This window comes from Sebastes umbrosus, chromosome 3 (assembly GCF_015220745.1).
Source record: "Sebastes umbrosus isolate fSebUmb1 chromosome 3, fSebUmb1.pri, whole genome shotgun sequence".
Lineage (NCBI taxonomy): Eukaryota > Metazoa > Chordata > Actinopteri > Perciformes > Sebastidae > Sebastes > Sebastes umbrosus.
The window spans coordinates 4,517,107-4,527,728 of NC_051271.1; the positions used below are offsets into that span (position 1 = coordinate 4,517,107).

General features: G+C 43.3%; 1 protein-coding gene across 1 annotated transcript in view; it reads right to left on the reverse strand.

The window, feature by feature from the left end:
* LOC119484682 (zinc finger protein GLIS2-like) overlaps positions 1-10,622 on the reverse strand; it is a 35,251-nt gene extending 24,629 nt beyond the window's left edge. Inside the window, exon 1 of the mRNA XM_037763703.1 lies at positions 10,228-10,622. The gene's annotated coding sequence lies outside the window, so the exon portion shown is untranslated. The remainder of the gene's footprint in view (positions 1-10,227) is intronic.

The following is a 10,622-nucleotide window of genomic DNA, read 5'->3' on the forward strand; positions in this document are numbered from 1 at the left end:
CACCTAAAAATGTCTTATTCAGCGTTCAGTTGTACTTGACTCCACCCAATTGTGACGGCCAAATACAAATATGGTGACGGCCAAGAATCAAGATGGTGGCGGCCAAAAACCAAGATGGCGAAAGCCAAAAACCAAGGTGGCGACGGCCAAATACAAACACGGCGAGAACCAAAAACCAAGATGGCGAAAGCCAAAAACCAAGGTGGCGACGGCCAAATACAAACACGGCGAGAACCAAAAAACAAGATGGCGACGACCTAAAAACAAGATGGCCATGGCCAAAAAACAAAATGGTGACAGCCAAATGACGAACTCGAGGCTTCAAAACTGCAGTCCAGAAACCAATGGGTGACGTCACGGTGACCACGTCCACTTCTTACAAACAGAATATGATCCCACTGCTTTTCTTGGCTGCCCTGCGTAGCATTCAAGCACTAGGACTGGCCAGGTATCAATGCTTGCCGAGCGATTTGTTCAGGTCCTATGCCCTGACCAATGGGCTATCCTGACCCTAACTACTGGAGGTCAATGCCTGATCACATCCAATCATCTCTGCCTCAACCAGCTACGCAGGGCGGGTCTTTTCTGGAAATGCAGTGGGATTCATAATTAAGCAGCCTTCACACATGTTGCATTCACAATAAGAGGCTCACCTACAGCGTGAAACAAATTCAACACAATCTCTGGGTTGTCAAACAATATTCTGGAAAATATAGAAACTAGAGCTGCTGACAATTACCTTTAAAATGTCAGTAGCAAACCAGAAAGGTCATTCTTAGACAAACAGGAGACAAATATTTAGAGTCCAATGGGAGCAGTACGCATGGAGAGGAGATCGGCTGGGGTCGGTGGAGTGATGCAGGATAAACCGAAACTCATCCCACTTTATCCCTTTCTAGCTCAAAGATGAACTTACCCATGTATAGTCATGATATACAAACTGCTAGCTGATACTATTTGGAGCATGTTTGTATGGACCAAGTGGTGGCTGCTTCACGGAGGACAACACAGTTTCAGTTTCCCTTAAAGGAAAACTAAACTGAGCCCTGTACTTTACATTCACTTAGAAATGGGAGCAAATCATACTTCAGTTAATATCAACAATGGATCATATCACTGGTAGTGTCATCTTTCAGCTCTTTGTTTTCATTGTGCTTTACTGTTTTGGTTCACTCGTTTCCAGCCGTACCGAGCAGCTGGCAGCCGAGCAGATATATATATATATATACACATATATATATATATATATATACCGTTTACAGTACTTTTTGTAGGTATAGCTATGAACGGTGTATGACAACAGCTAGTTACGAAGCAACCATATTCTGTATATAAGAAGTGGACGTAGTCACCGTGACGTCACTCATTGGTTTGTGGACTACAGTTTTGAAGCCTCGAGTTCAGCATTTCAGCCATCACTATCTTGGTTTTTAGCCCCTCGCCATCTCGGTATTTGTGCCTCACCACCAGAAGTAACACAAGAGGGTGAAGCTGAGTACAACCGAACACTGATCAACTGAAAACACACTGTGAAAGAGTTAAAGTTGTAAGACTAAAACACGGACAACTCCCAGACCGGACAACGCCATGGTAGTGACCTGTCAATCACGAGGTAGCCCCACCCTACAGCATCCCCTGCTTTATGGTCTATTTGACTCTAAATGGGACCATAATTTACTCAATGAACATCATGCTGTATTGAAGAAGACTTGAAACTAGGGATTGAGACCATAAACTCATGTTTACAATGTTTACTGAGGTAATAAATCAAGTGAGAAGTACGCTCATTTTCTCATAGACTTCTATACAATCAGACTTCTTTTAGCAACCAGAGGAGTCGCCCCCTGCTGGCTATTAGAAAGAATGCAAGTTTAAGGCACTTCAGCATTGGCTTCACTTCTCAGACCCGGAGGTTGCCACTGGAAGCAACCAATGGCAGATCCAAGCAGCGGCGATCAACCTTAATTTATTAAGGTATCGCAAACGCTCAGGTTCAGGCAAGATCGCAAAATAATTATTAGACGTGTGTATAAAACAAGCATTTGTTTAACAAGAGATGAATGCATACAAACTTGTCAAAATTACAATCCTAACATACGTCAAATTGGATTGAAGTCTGTGGGATCTTCTGTTTTCTTTCCCCCAAAAGGGGGCGCGGCCTTGACTTTCTATGAAGTACCCCGTATGTGCCGGTCTGATTTATAGACGCAGATCTTTCTACTTCTACTTTATGTTTCACTCTATCCTTCTCCTCACTCATAACCCCCACCCATAATCCTTTGCACCACTACCACCATTCCACCGTTTGGCAGCGGGACAAGGTCAACACAGAAACCTCTCTGCTTTCCCTCCCTCTAATTCCTCACCATCAGCGGAGCAACAGACCCCCCCACTGCCCCCACCCCGATCACTTCATCCACCGCCGCCCTCTGAGGAGCGAGGGAAAGACTCAAGATGGAGAGGAGGGCGAGGGCGAGGGCCAGGGAATGAGTGCAGATATTCTAGGTTAGTGTTGAAAGTATGGAGACGGGGATGACGAAAGGAGGAAGGGACATTAGGAAATGAAAGGTGGAAGAAAGGAAGGAAGGAGGAGAGGTTGGTGACAGAAAGACTGAGGGAGAAAAGTGTTTTTAACCTCTGTTGTCGGGCGAGATAGACGAGGCCAAGAGAACTCAATCTCTCTTTCTCTCTCTGTCATTCTCCGTTTTGTTTTTCTCTTTAATTTCTTTCTCTTTCTCTCGTTCATTCGCTCCTCTCTGTCATCCAGACCTAAAACACACAAACACATGCGCCTCACATTCCTACGTGCAGAGCAGATTCACCCAATTTGTTTCCACTGCATGTGTGTGTGAGTGTGTGAGTGTGTCAGTGCCAAGCCAGTAAATAATAACCAATCCCAGCTGTACTGGAGGCCGTTCCTCTCATTCTCGGTGGGGAAACAAAGAGGGAGAGAGAGGGAAAAGGCTCCATCAAATAACAGAGTAATGAGCTGGAAACAAGTCAGCGGAGAGTTGAGCAGGAAGAATTAATAACGTTTTAATGCCAACAGACATCATGAGTCTGGTAGTCAGTGGTCTCCGTGTATAAGAGTTGCACGCCGTTTGAAAAATAAAATCCAATTTGTACTCAATTTCAGCTTCAGAGTCCAACCACCTTAATGTTTTTACATTCTGCCAGCAAGCGTGTTTTAAACAATTACTCATTAAGTCGGCTTCCAACTTCTCCCTGATTCTCCGGACTTTCGTGAAGTTTTTCCACCTTAAAGAAAGGAGGAAGGAGTTGATGATTAGGTTTTAGGGGAGAACAACAGAGGCCACGAGTAGTGACAATATGGATAGACGAAGCAAGAGAGACAGATGGATATAAAGGGAATCAGCGGAGAACAAAATGAAGTGTTGAAACCAACCCGTCCTCACTCCCAACTTATCAAATATCGCCGTTTGGTCAGCGCCCCTCGGCATCGGAAACCGGGAGAAAGTCAGTCGTTAGTCACGTGAGTTGTTGGTATCAACAGTCCGGTGAGTCATGTGAGTCATTAGTCAGTGAAGTTAATGTCAACCCTGACCGTTTGCATATTGGAACATGAAACAGCAAACTTAAACTACTCAGTCCAGCACTCGGGACTAGGCATGCATGATGGGAAATGTGGGCCGTCCCTGTCGCTATGATACTCAGGGCACTTCCTGCATATGCCTCTGGAATTTTACACTAGGGTGACCATATTTCAAACCCCCAAACCGGGACCCTTAAGTGTATCGCGAGTGCGTGCGCCCTAATATGCACGCACCATAGGCGTTTTCATCAGGATGACTCACTTTGCGCACCTGTGGTGCATTTGAGCACAAGGTGGGATCAGAGAGAACGCATTATTATAGATAAGTGCATTAATGTCTGGGACAATCATGATTTATCACATTCACTACTTTCACCCCCTTTAACCTCAGACTATCCCCGTCATGACGCACTGACAGTTTGGGAGTCCTGTAGAGAGTTTTCCTCAGAGGACACTTGTTGTTGTCTGGGACTACAGAAATCATTTTTCATCTTTAGTTTTGAACCCGAACAATCTCTATCACATCATGTTGCTCGCCACAGCCACACATCTACATGTAGGCTATTATAATGTAAATATGTGGAGCTCAGACGACATTTTGTCCAGGATGGAGATGCCGGGTGAAAGACTGACAGGAACGGACGGTCCTGAGGGAGTTATAACCGGAGCGAAATGCTCGTTGATGCGCAGAAGGAACTGTGTAGAATAATTAATCAAAACGGATTTACAGATATTTGTTGGGACTCGGGACACCCAGATTCAAACCGGGACAATCCCGGACAAATGGTAAATGGACTTGCATTTATATAGCGCTTTTCTAGTCTTCCGACCACTAAAACTGTTTACACTACATGTCAGCATTCACTCATTCACACACACATTCATACACTGATGGAAGAGGCTACTAAGGTGCCAACTTTGCCCATCAGGATCTAATCTAAATATTCATTCACACACCAATGGCTATGCCTTCGGGAGCAATTTGGGGTTAAGTGTCTTGCTCAAGGACACATCGACATGTGACCCAGAGCAGCCGGGGATCAAACCACCGACCTTCTGATTGGTGGACGACCTGCTCCACCCTCTGAGCCACAGCCGACAAACTGGGATGTCTGGTCATCGTATTTTACACTGCATGAATTAGCCTAGCGGCTAGCGGACTTAAGTTAATTAGTTAGTTAGTTAGTTAGTTTCCTTGCTCATCATAGCTCTTCTACTCTTACTTAGTTTTAACATTAAGATACTGCATCGTCCCGACAGAACAACACCACGTTTTTTTCAACTCAACATTGTTGAATCAGAGCAGCTAACAAGCGGGACTACCGAGTGCCGTCTCTCTGCTCGCAGACTGTGTCCAAAGCTCAGCCTCCACCCTCGGTGACAAACAGTAAATCAGACGAGAGAGAGAGGAGAGAAATGAGCGTTACAGTAAATTACAACAAAACCGTATTTTTGTAGATTACAGCAGACTTGTGATGCACTGCAGGAGGAGTTATGTTTTGTTTTTGTAATGATTATGTAGTGAGGCGGGTCACACAGATACTGCTATTGAAAAGATACAGCTTTTTATATTGTAGACTGTTGTAGTCACTTTCTAAATAAAAAGGGAGTTCAGTTCTCTTTTAAAAGAAGAGTTTGAAAGTGTAAATGCCAGTTGTCAGGGCATAAAACCAATGATCTGTTGATCTTTACGAACCAAGACTTTATAGTGTAACAATTGCATGCTTAAATCGAATGGAATCGTGGATTTGGAGAATTGTGACACCCCCGGGAGATCGGTCAAACTGTATATACAGTAAAGATTACAGACGATCAAAGTGTTGTGTAGTTGCAGCTCTGGTGGAGCTAAAAGCCAAAGCAATGGGTCAACGTCATGATGAGGAGAGCGAAATAAGCCAACAGTCTATTCATCTACGAGTCCTTTCTGATTCTGACACTTGATCCCTCTTTACAATCATAACTCCTTTCTTTGCCAAGACATCTTTGTTTCCTTCCTCCATGTTTTCCTCTCTTTCTCTGCTCACGGTTCACTCCTTCTCTTTGTCAGGTCTTTTTTGGTGGCGGACCAGCATTTCGTTTGCCTCCGTCCTCAAACACAGACCAAAGAGAAAGAAAGAGAGCGAGGGGGAGGGAGGGAGGGATGGAGGGAGTGATGGAGGGGGGGAGTCGGGTGGGGTTTGTGGAATTTGGTCTATGTTTGGTTTGGAAGTGAAGGCCCCGGCGCTGGGCTCTCAGGAGGATAATGGAAAAGAGAGGGAGAAGAAAGGGAGGTTTATGGATGTGTGTGTACCCTCACAGGTGGTCGGCACACACTGATGGGGGGGGGCTTTGTGTGTCATAATGTGTGTGTGTGCACGTCTGTGTGTTGGTGCTCGGAGCATGTGTGTACATTTGTCTGTTGATTTGCAGATGTTGGCACGGATGCATGTGAGCTTTTAGCATGTAGGAAGACAGAGAGAGGAGGTGAATAAGACATTCCTCAGATGGAGGAGGAGGGGGAGGAGGCGCAGGGAGCCAGCGGTTAGTTAGTGGTTAGAAACTAAGAGGAGAAAAATGAATGTCTGGTCCAGGGCTGGGCCCAGAGACCAGACCACAGCAGCCAGGGAGCCAAGGAGAGGAGAGGAGAGGAGAGGAGAAAGTCAGAGGAGTTGTATAACAGAGGAGAACCAGGGGAGGCCACCACCTCCTCCTCCTGCCCTCCTCCTCCTCCTCCTCATCCTCCTCCCATACGAGGCCTGCTGCTGCTGCTAACTCCTGCCTCTTTTATAGCCGAGCTGAACCCGCTGAACCCAGCATGTGCAAACAGCAGGCAGAGTATGAGATTACAGAGGAGGAGGAAGAGGAGGAGGAGGAGCAGGAGGAGGAGGTGGAGGAGAGAGGAGAGAGGAGAGAGGAGGAGCAGCAGGAGCAGCAGCAGGAGATGGAGGAAAGAGGAGAGAGATGGAGGAGGAGAGAGGAGCATGGAGGAGGAGGAGAGAGGAGAGATGGAGGAGGAGAGAGGAGCAGGAGGAGGAGGAGCAGCAGCAGGAGGAGAGAGGAGAGAGATGAAGGAGGAAGAGTACGAGGGGAGGAGGAGAATGAGGAGGACGAGGAGATGATGAGAGAGAGGAGGAGGAGAGTGATGGAGGAGGATGGGGAGGAGAAGAGAGAGGAGGAGGAGAGTGATGGAGGAGGATGGGGAGGAGGACAGAGAGGAGGAGGAGAGTGATGGAGGAGGATGGGGAGGAGGAGGAAGAGGAGAGAGATGGAGAAATAAATACGTTTGGGGAAATAAATAGGGGTGAAATACAAAGGAAAAATCATGCAGAAATAAATAAGTAAATGCATAACTAAATAAATAAATGCAAAAATAAATAAATTAAAAAATAAAAATAAATACATACATTTAAAAAATAAATAAAAAATAAGTTCAAAATAAATACATAAATAAAAGGGAAAAATAAACAGATGAGAAAATAAATTAGGGAATTAATACAAAGATAAATAAAAAAAGAAACAAATTAAAACAGAAATATCAATTTATGTCAGATTGATCAATTAATTAATGGCAAAATTTATTTGTAATATTATTTTTGCTACATTTAATAACTTATTTATTTATTGAGTAATTTATTTATTTATTTATTCATTTATTTTTGATTTTGGCAGCTTCCATCCTCCATAGTTTTCCCCTCACTTTGTGTTATCCCTCCTTGCTTCCTTCCTTACTTCCTTCTTTCTGCTATTGGTTGATTTCTTAACTTTTTTCTTTACTATAGTTTACTTTACACTTTTGTTAACGTCTGTGCCATTCTGTGTTTCATTAATTCTTTTTAAAGCACTTTTTTAAAGGTATTTTATACCTTTCTTAGAGAGTTGACAGAAAACAAGGTGTCTCATTGCAGTCGGTTGGCCCGAGGCCACCAGGGCGCCATCCTTCATTCTTTTTGTTTTTCTTTTCCTTCCCCAACTTTCTTATTACTTTCTTTTGCCTCTTTGTTTTCTTTGGCTTCCTCCCTTTGCTTCCTTTGCCCATTTCTTTCTCTCCTTCAGTTTCTCCTCACTCTCTTTATTCCATTCTCTTACTTGTATATCCCTCTTTGCTAGCTCCCTCCCTTGCCTCCTTCTCTTCTACATACACACTACTTTAACTCTCCTATATGTCGTATGTATGAGCAGCAGACAGTGTGGGTGGAAGTGGGCTGGAAGGCAGACGCACCCAACAACAACAGGAAAGGAGTTTGCATGGCTCCGGGCCTTCTTTAAAATCCATCCAACCTTCAGAGAACAGCATGATGCAACGAGACTGCAACCTGCACATCGCTGCCGTCACACAAAAACCCCCCATTCTCTAAAACACCCTGACCACCACTATGCATCTCTGAAAACTAAGGAAGGGGTCACTCCCTAAACCTGCCCTGCCTCTCGGGAACCCGCAGAGGTTCAGTTTAATAAGTGAAAGCATGAGAATCGGTGTTTGTAATGGGGAGGTGCATCGTCCTTTAGGGAGGATGAGGAGCCATGATCAGTGACGGGCAGTTAGGTCATGCAGGTGGAGGACTGGTGGGATTGGATGACCCAAACTGGGAGGAAAACAAGGAAGGTATAGTCTCACCGCTGTTTGTACAGTGGTGCTACGTGCCAACTAAGTAAGGGATAATGTACAGCGAGCCGGTCATTGTCAAGAAACCCCAACAGGGCGCTGTAGCACCCTGACGCGTCTCTCATCGCCCTGGAGGGGTTTCTTACACAACAATGACCGGCTCGCTGTACATTATCCCGCTTATTACACGGCTACTTACTGAGGAAATCAATAATTTGACACAAGTCAAGTCCGCCAGAGTCCGACATCAGAACTGCGCCCATAGCAACGATCTGTCATACATAGCAACGGTCTGCAATAAAACAGACCGTCTAAACAGACCGTAGAACGCCGTGATTGACCAATCAGAATCGAGTATTCAACAAAGCCTTGTAATAATTTGCTTGAAACAATTTGTGAATGATTGAAAGTAAAGTTCGATGATTTACAGGAGATTAATGGAATACACACACACTGGGCCAATAACAGTCAGAAAACAGTATTTATATTTATATACCAGGTGGTATATAAGGAGAATAAGTGAGGGCCCAGCATAGACCTTTGGGGAACTCCATACTGGTAGAGAGCTGTAGATGAGGAGGAGAATGACACTTCTGATTGTTTTGAAATGCCATTAGAGACAAATCAAGAGTGGAAATATATCTCTTTAACTGTGCCAACTTCAAATAATGCCGGATACACTCTATGCAAGAATCAAGCTGATTTTGGGCCTGATTCCTCCTAAGGATGGTCAGCAAAGCCCCGATTGTTTGATGGATCAAAAGATTATCTATCCAGATGTTCCTGTGGTGTGAGGTATATTAAGTAGATGTAGAGAGGTTTCTCTACATGCAAAATAGTTATTGATGAGTTAACAGATAAAACTGTTTTTCAGTATTTTACAATGGCTTTTAAGTGTAAATTTACAGCACAGTACTGGCTACTGAGCTGCATTAATGCAACTAGTAGCCAGAAATTTACTGGCAGTCAAATATTTTACAGTGTACAGTTTACAATTTAATTCTACAACAGACTACTGCTAAATCACAGTAAACTAAACATTTACTGTGAAGTTACAGTTAAATACAGTAATTCTATGGGCAGGATCTAAGATGAATGCTGATTGGTAAATATTAGTGTCTGTATAACATTACAACACATTTCAACGAGGTGCAGTCATGGAAAATGCATCATTTGATATCAGTGTCGAGTCCAATTTGCTGCCACTCTACAGCCGATAAACACTTGTTTATGGTTCATCCTGACAAATGAACGCTTTCAACTGAAAAAAGTCCCAAAACAGTCCAAAAAATGTAAAAAACAAAAATATCAGAAAATTAAAAAAAAAAAAAAAATCCGAAACATTTCTGAAACATTTCTAAAAATGTCTGGAAAAAAAGTCCCAAAGAAGTCAATAAAATATCGGAAAAAAAGTCAAAAAAAAAAAAAAATGTCAATCTCAATTGTACAATAGCTTTAAAAAAAAATAACTTTTTTTAAAATAATCGAAATGATCAATGGCCCAAAAATGGTTGTTTGTTTGTGTAAAAAGGATTATCGATATTTAGATTAGCGCTGCAGCGATTAATCGATTAGTTGTCAACTATTAAATTAATCGCCAACTATTTTGATAATCGATTAATCGGTTTGAGTGATTTTTTTTCTGATTCCAGCTTCTTAAATGTGAATATTTTCTAGTGTCTTTCCTCCTCTATGACGGTAAACTAAATATCTCTGAGACATTTGAGGACGTCTTTTTTTGGGGCTTTTGGAAACAACTGATCCACATTTGATAGACCAAACAACTAATCAGTTAATAAAGACTACTATACTGCTAAATTGCCATATTCTGATGGCCATTTATTGTGAAGTTACAGCTAAATACAGTAATCCTACAGCAGCATACTGCTAAATCACAGTAATATACTGGCATAACTACTCTCAGGTCACAGTATACAGCTGTCATTTCACAGTACCTTACTGTGAAAGTAATGCAACTAGTAGCCAGTAATTGACTGTGAATGCAGGTGAAAGGATTTACAGTGCATGTTAAACATGAGGCAGGTTAGTTATGATGATGATGATGATGAAGAAGATGAGCAGCCAGGTTTACCTTCCTGCAGCCTGTAATCGATGACCAGCCTCCTCTGCTCCCTGTATAGTCGCTCTCCAGATATTATGGAGCCTCCAGTGGACACAAACTGAGGACACAAATGACCAAAAATCAAGCGAGTTTGTCCTGCGTTTCCTTCACCATCTTCGGTTCAACTTATCAGCTGTCTCAAAATAAAAGCAGATCCTCCCACAGGGGGGCTCGTTCGTTCAAGAGCAAACAAAAAACAAACAAAAAAAAAAACGATGGTCAGTTTTCAGATGTGCAGCCGAAAACGTTGTCCTGATAATAGTTGTTGTGAAGAAATGAACTAAGTGTCATCCAGATGTGAGGATGTCAGACAGGGAGCGACTCTGCTGCTGCTGAGAGGAGGAGGAGGTGCATCGCCCAGTTGC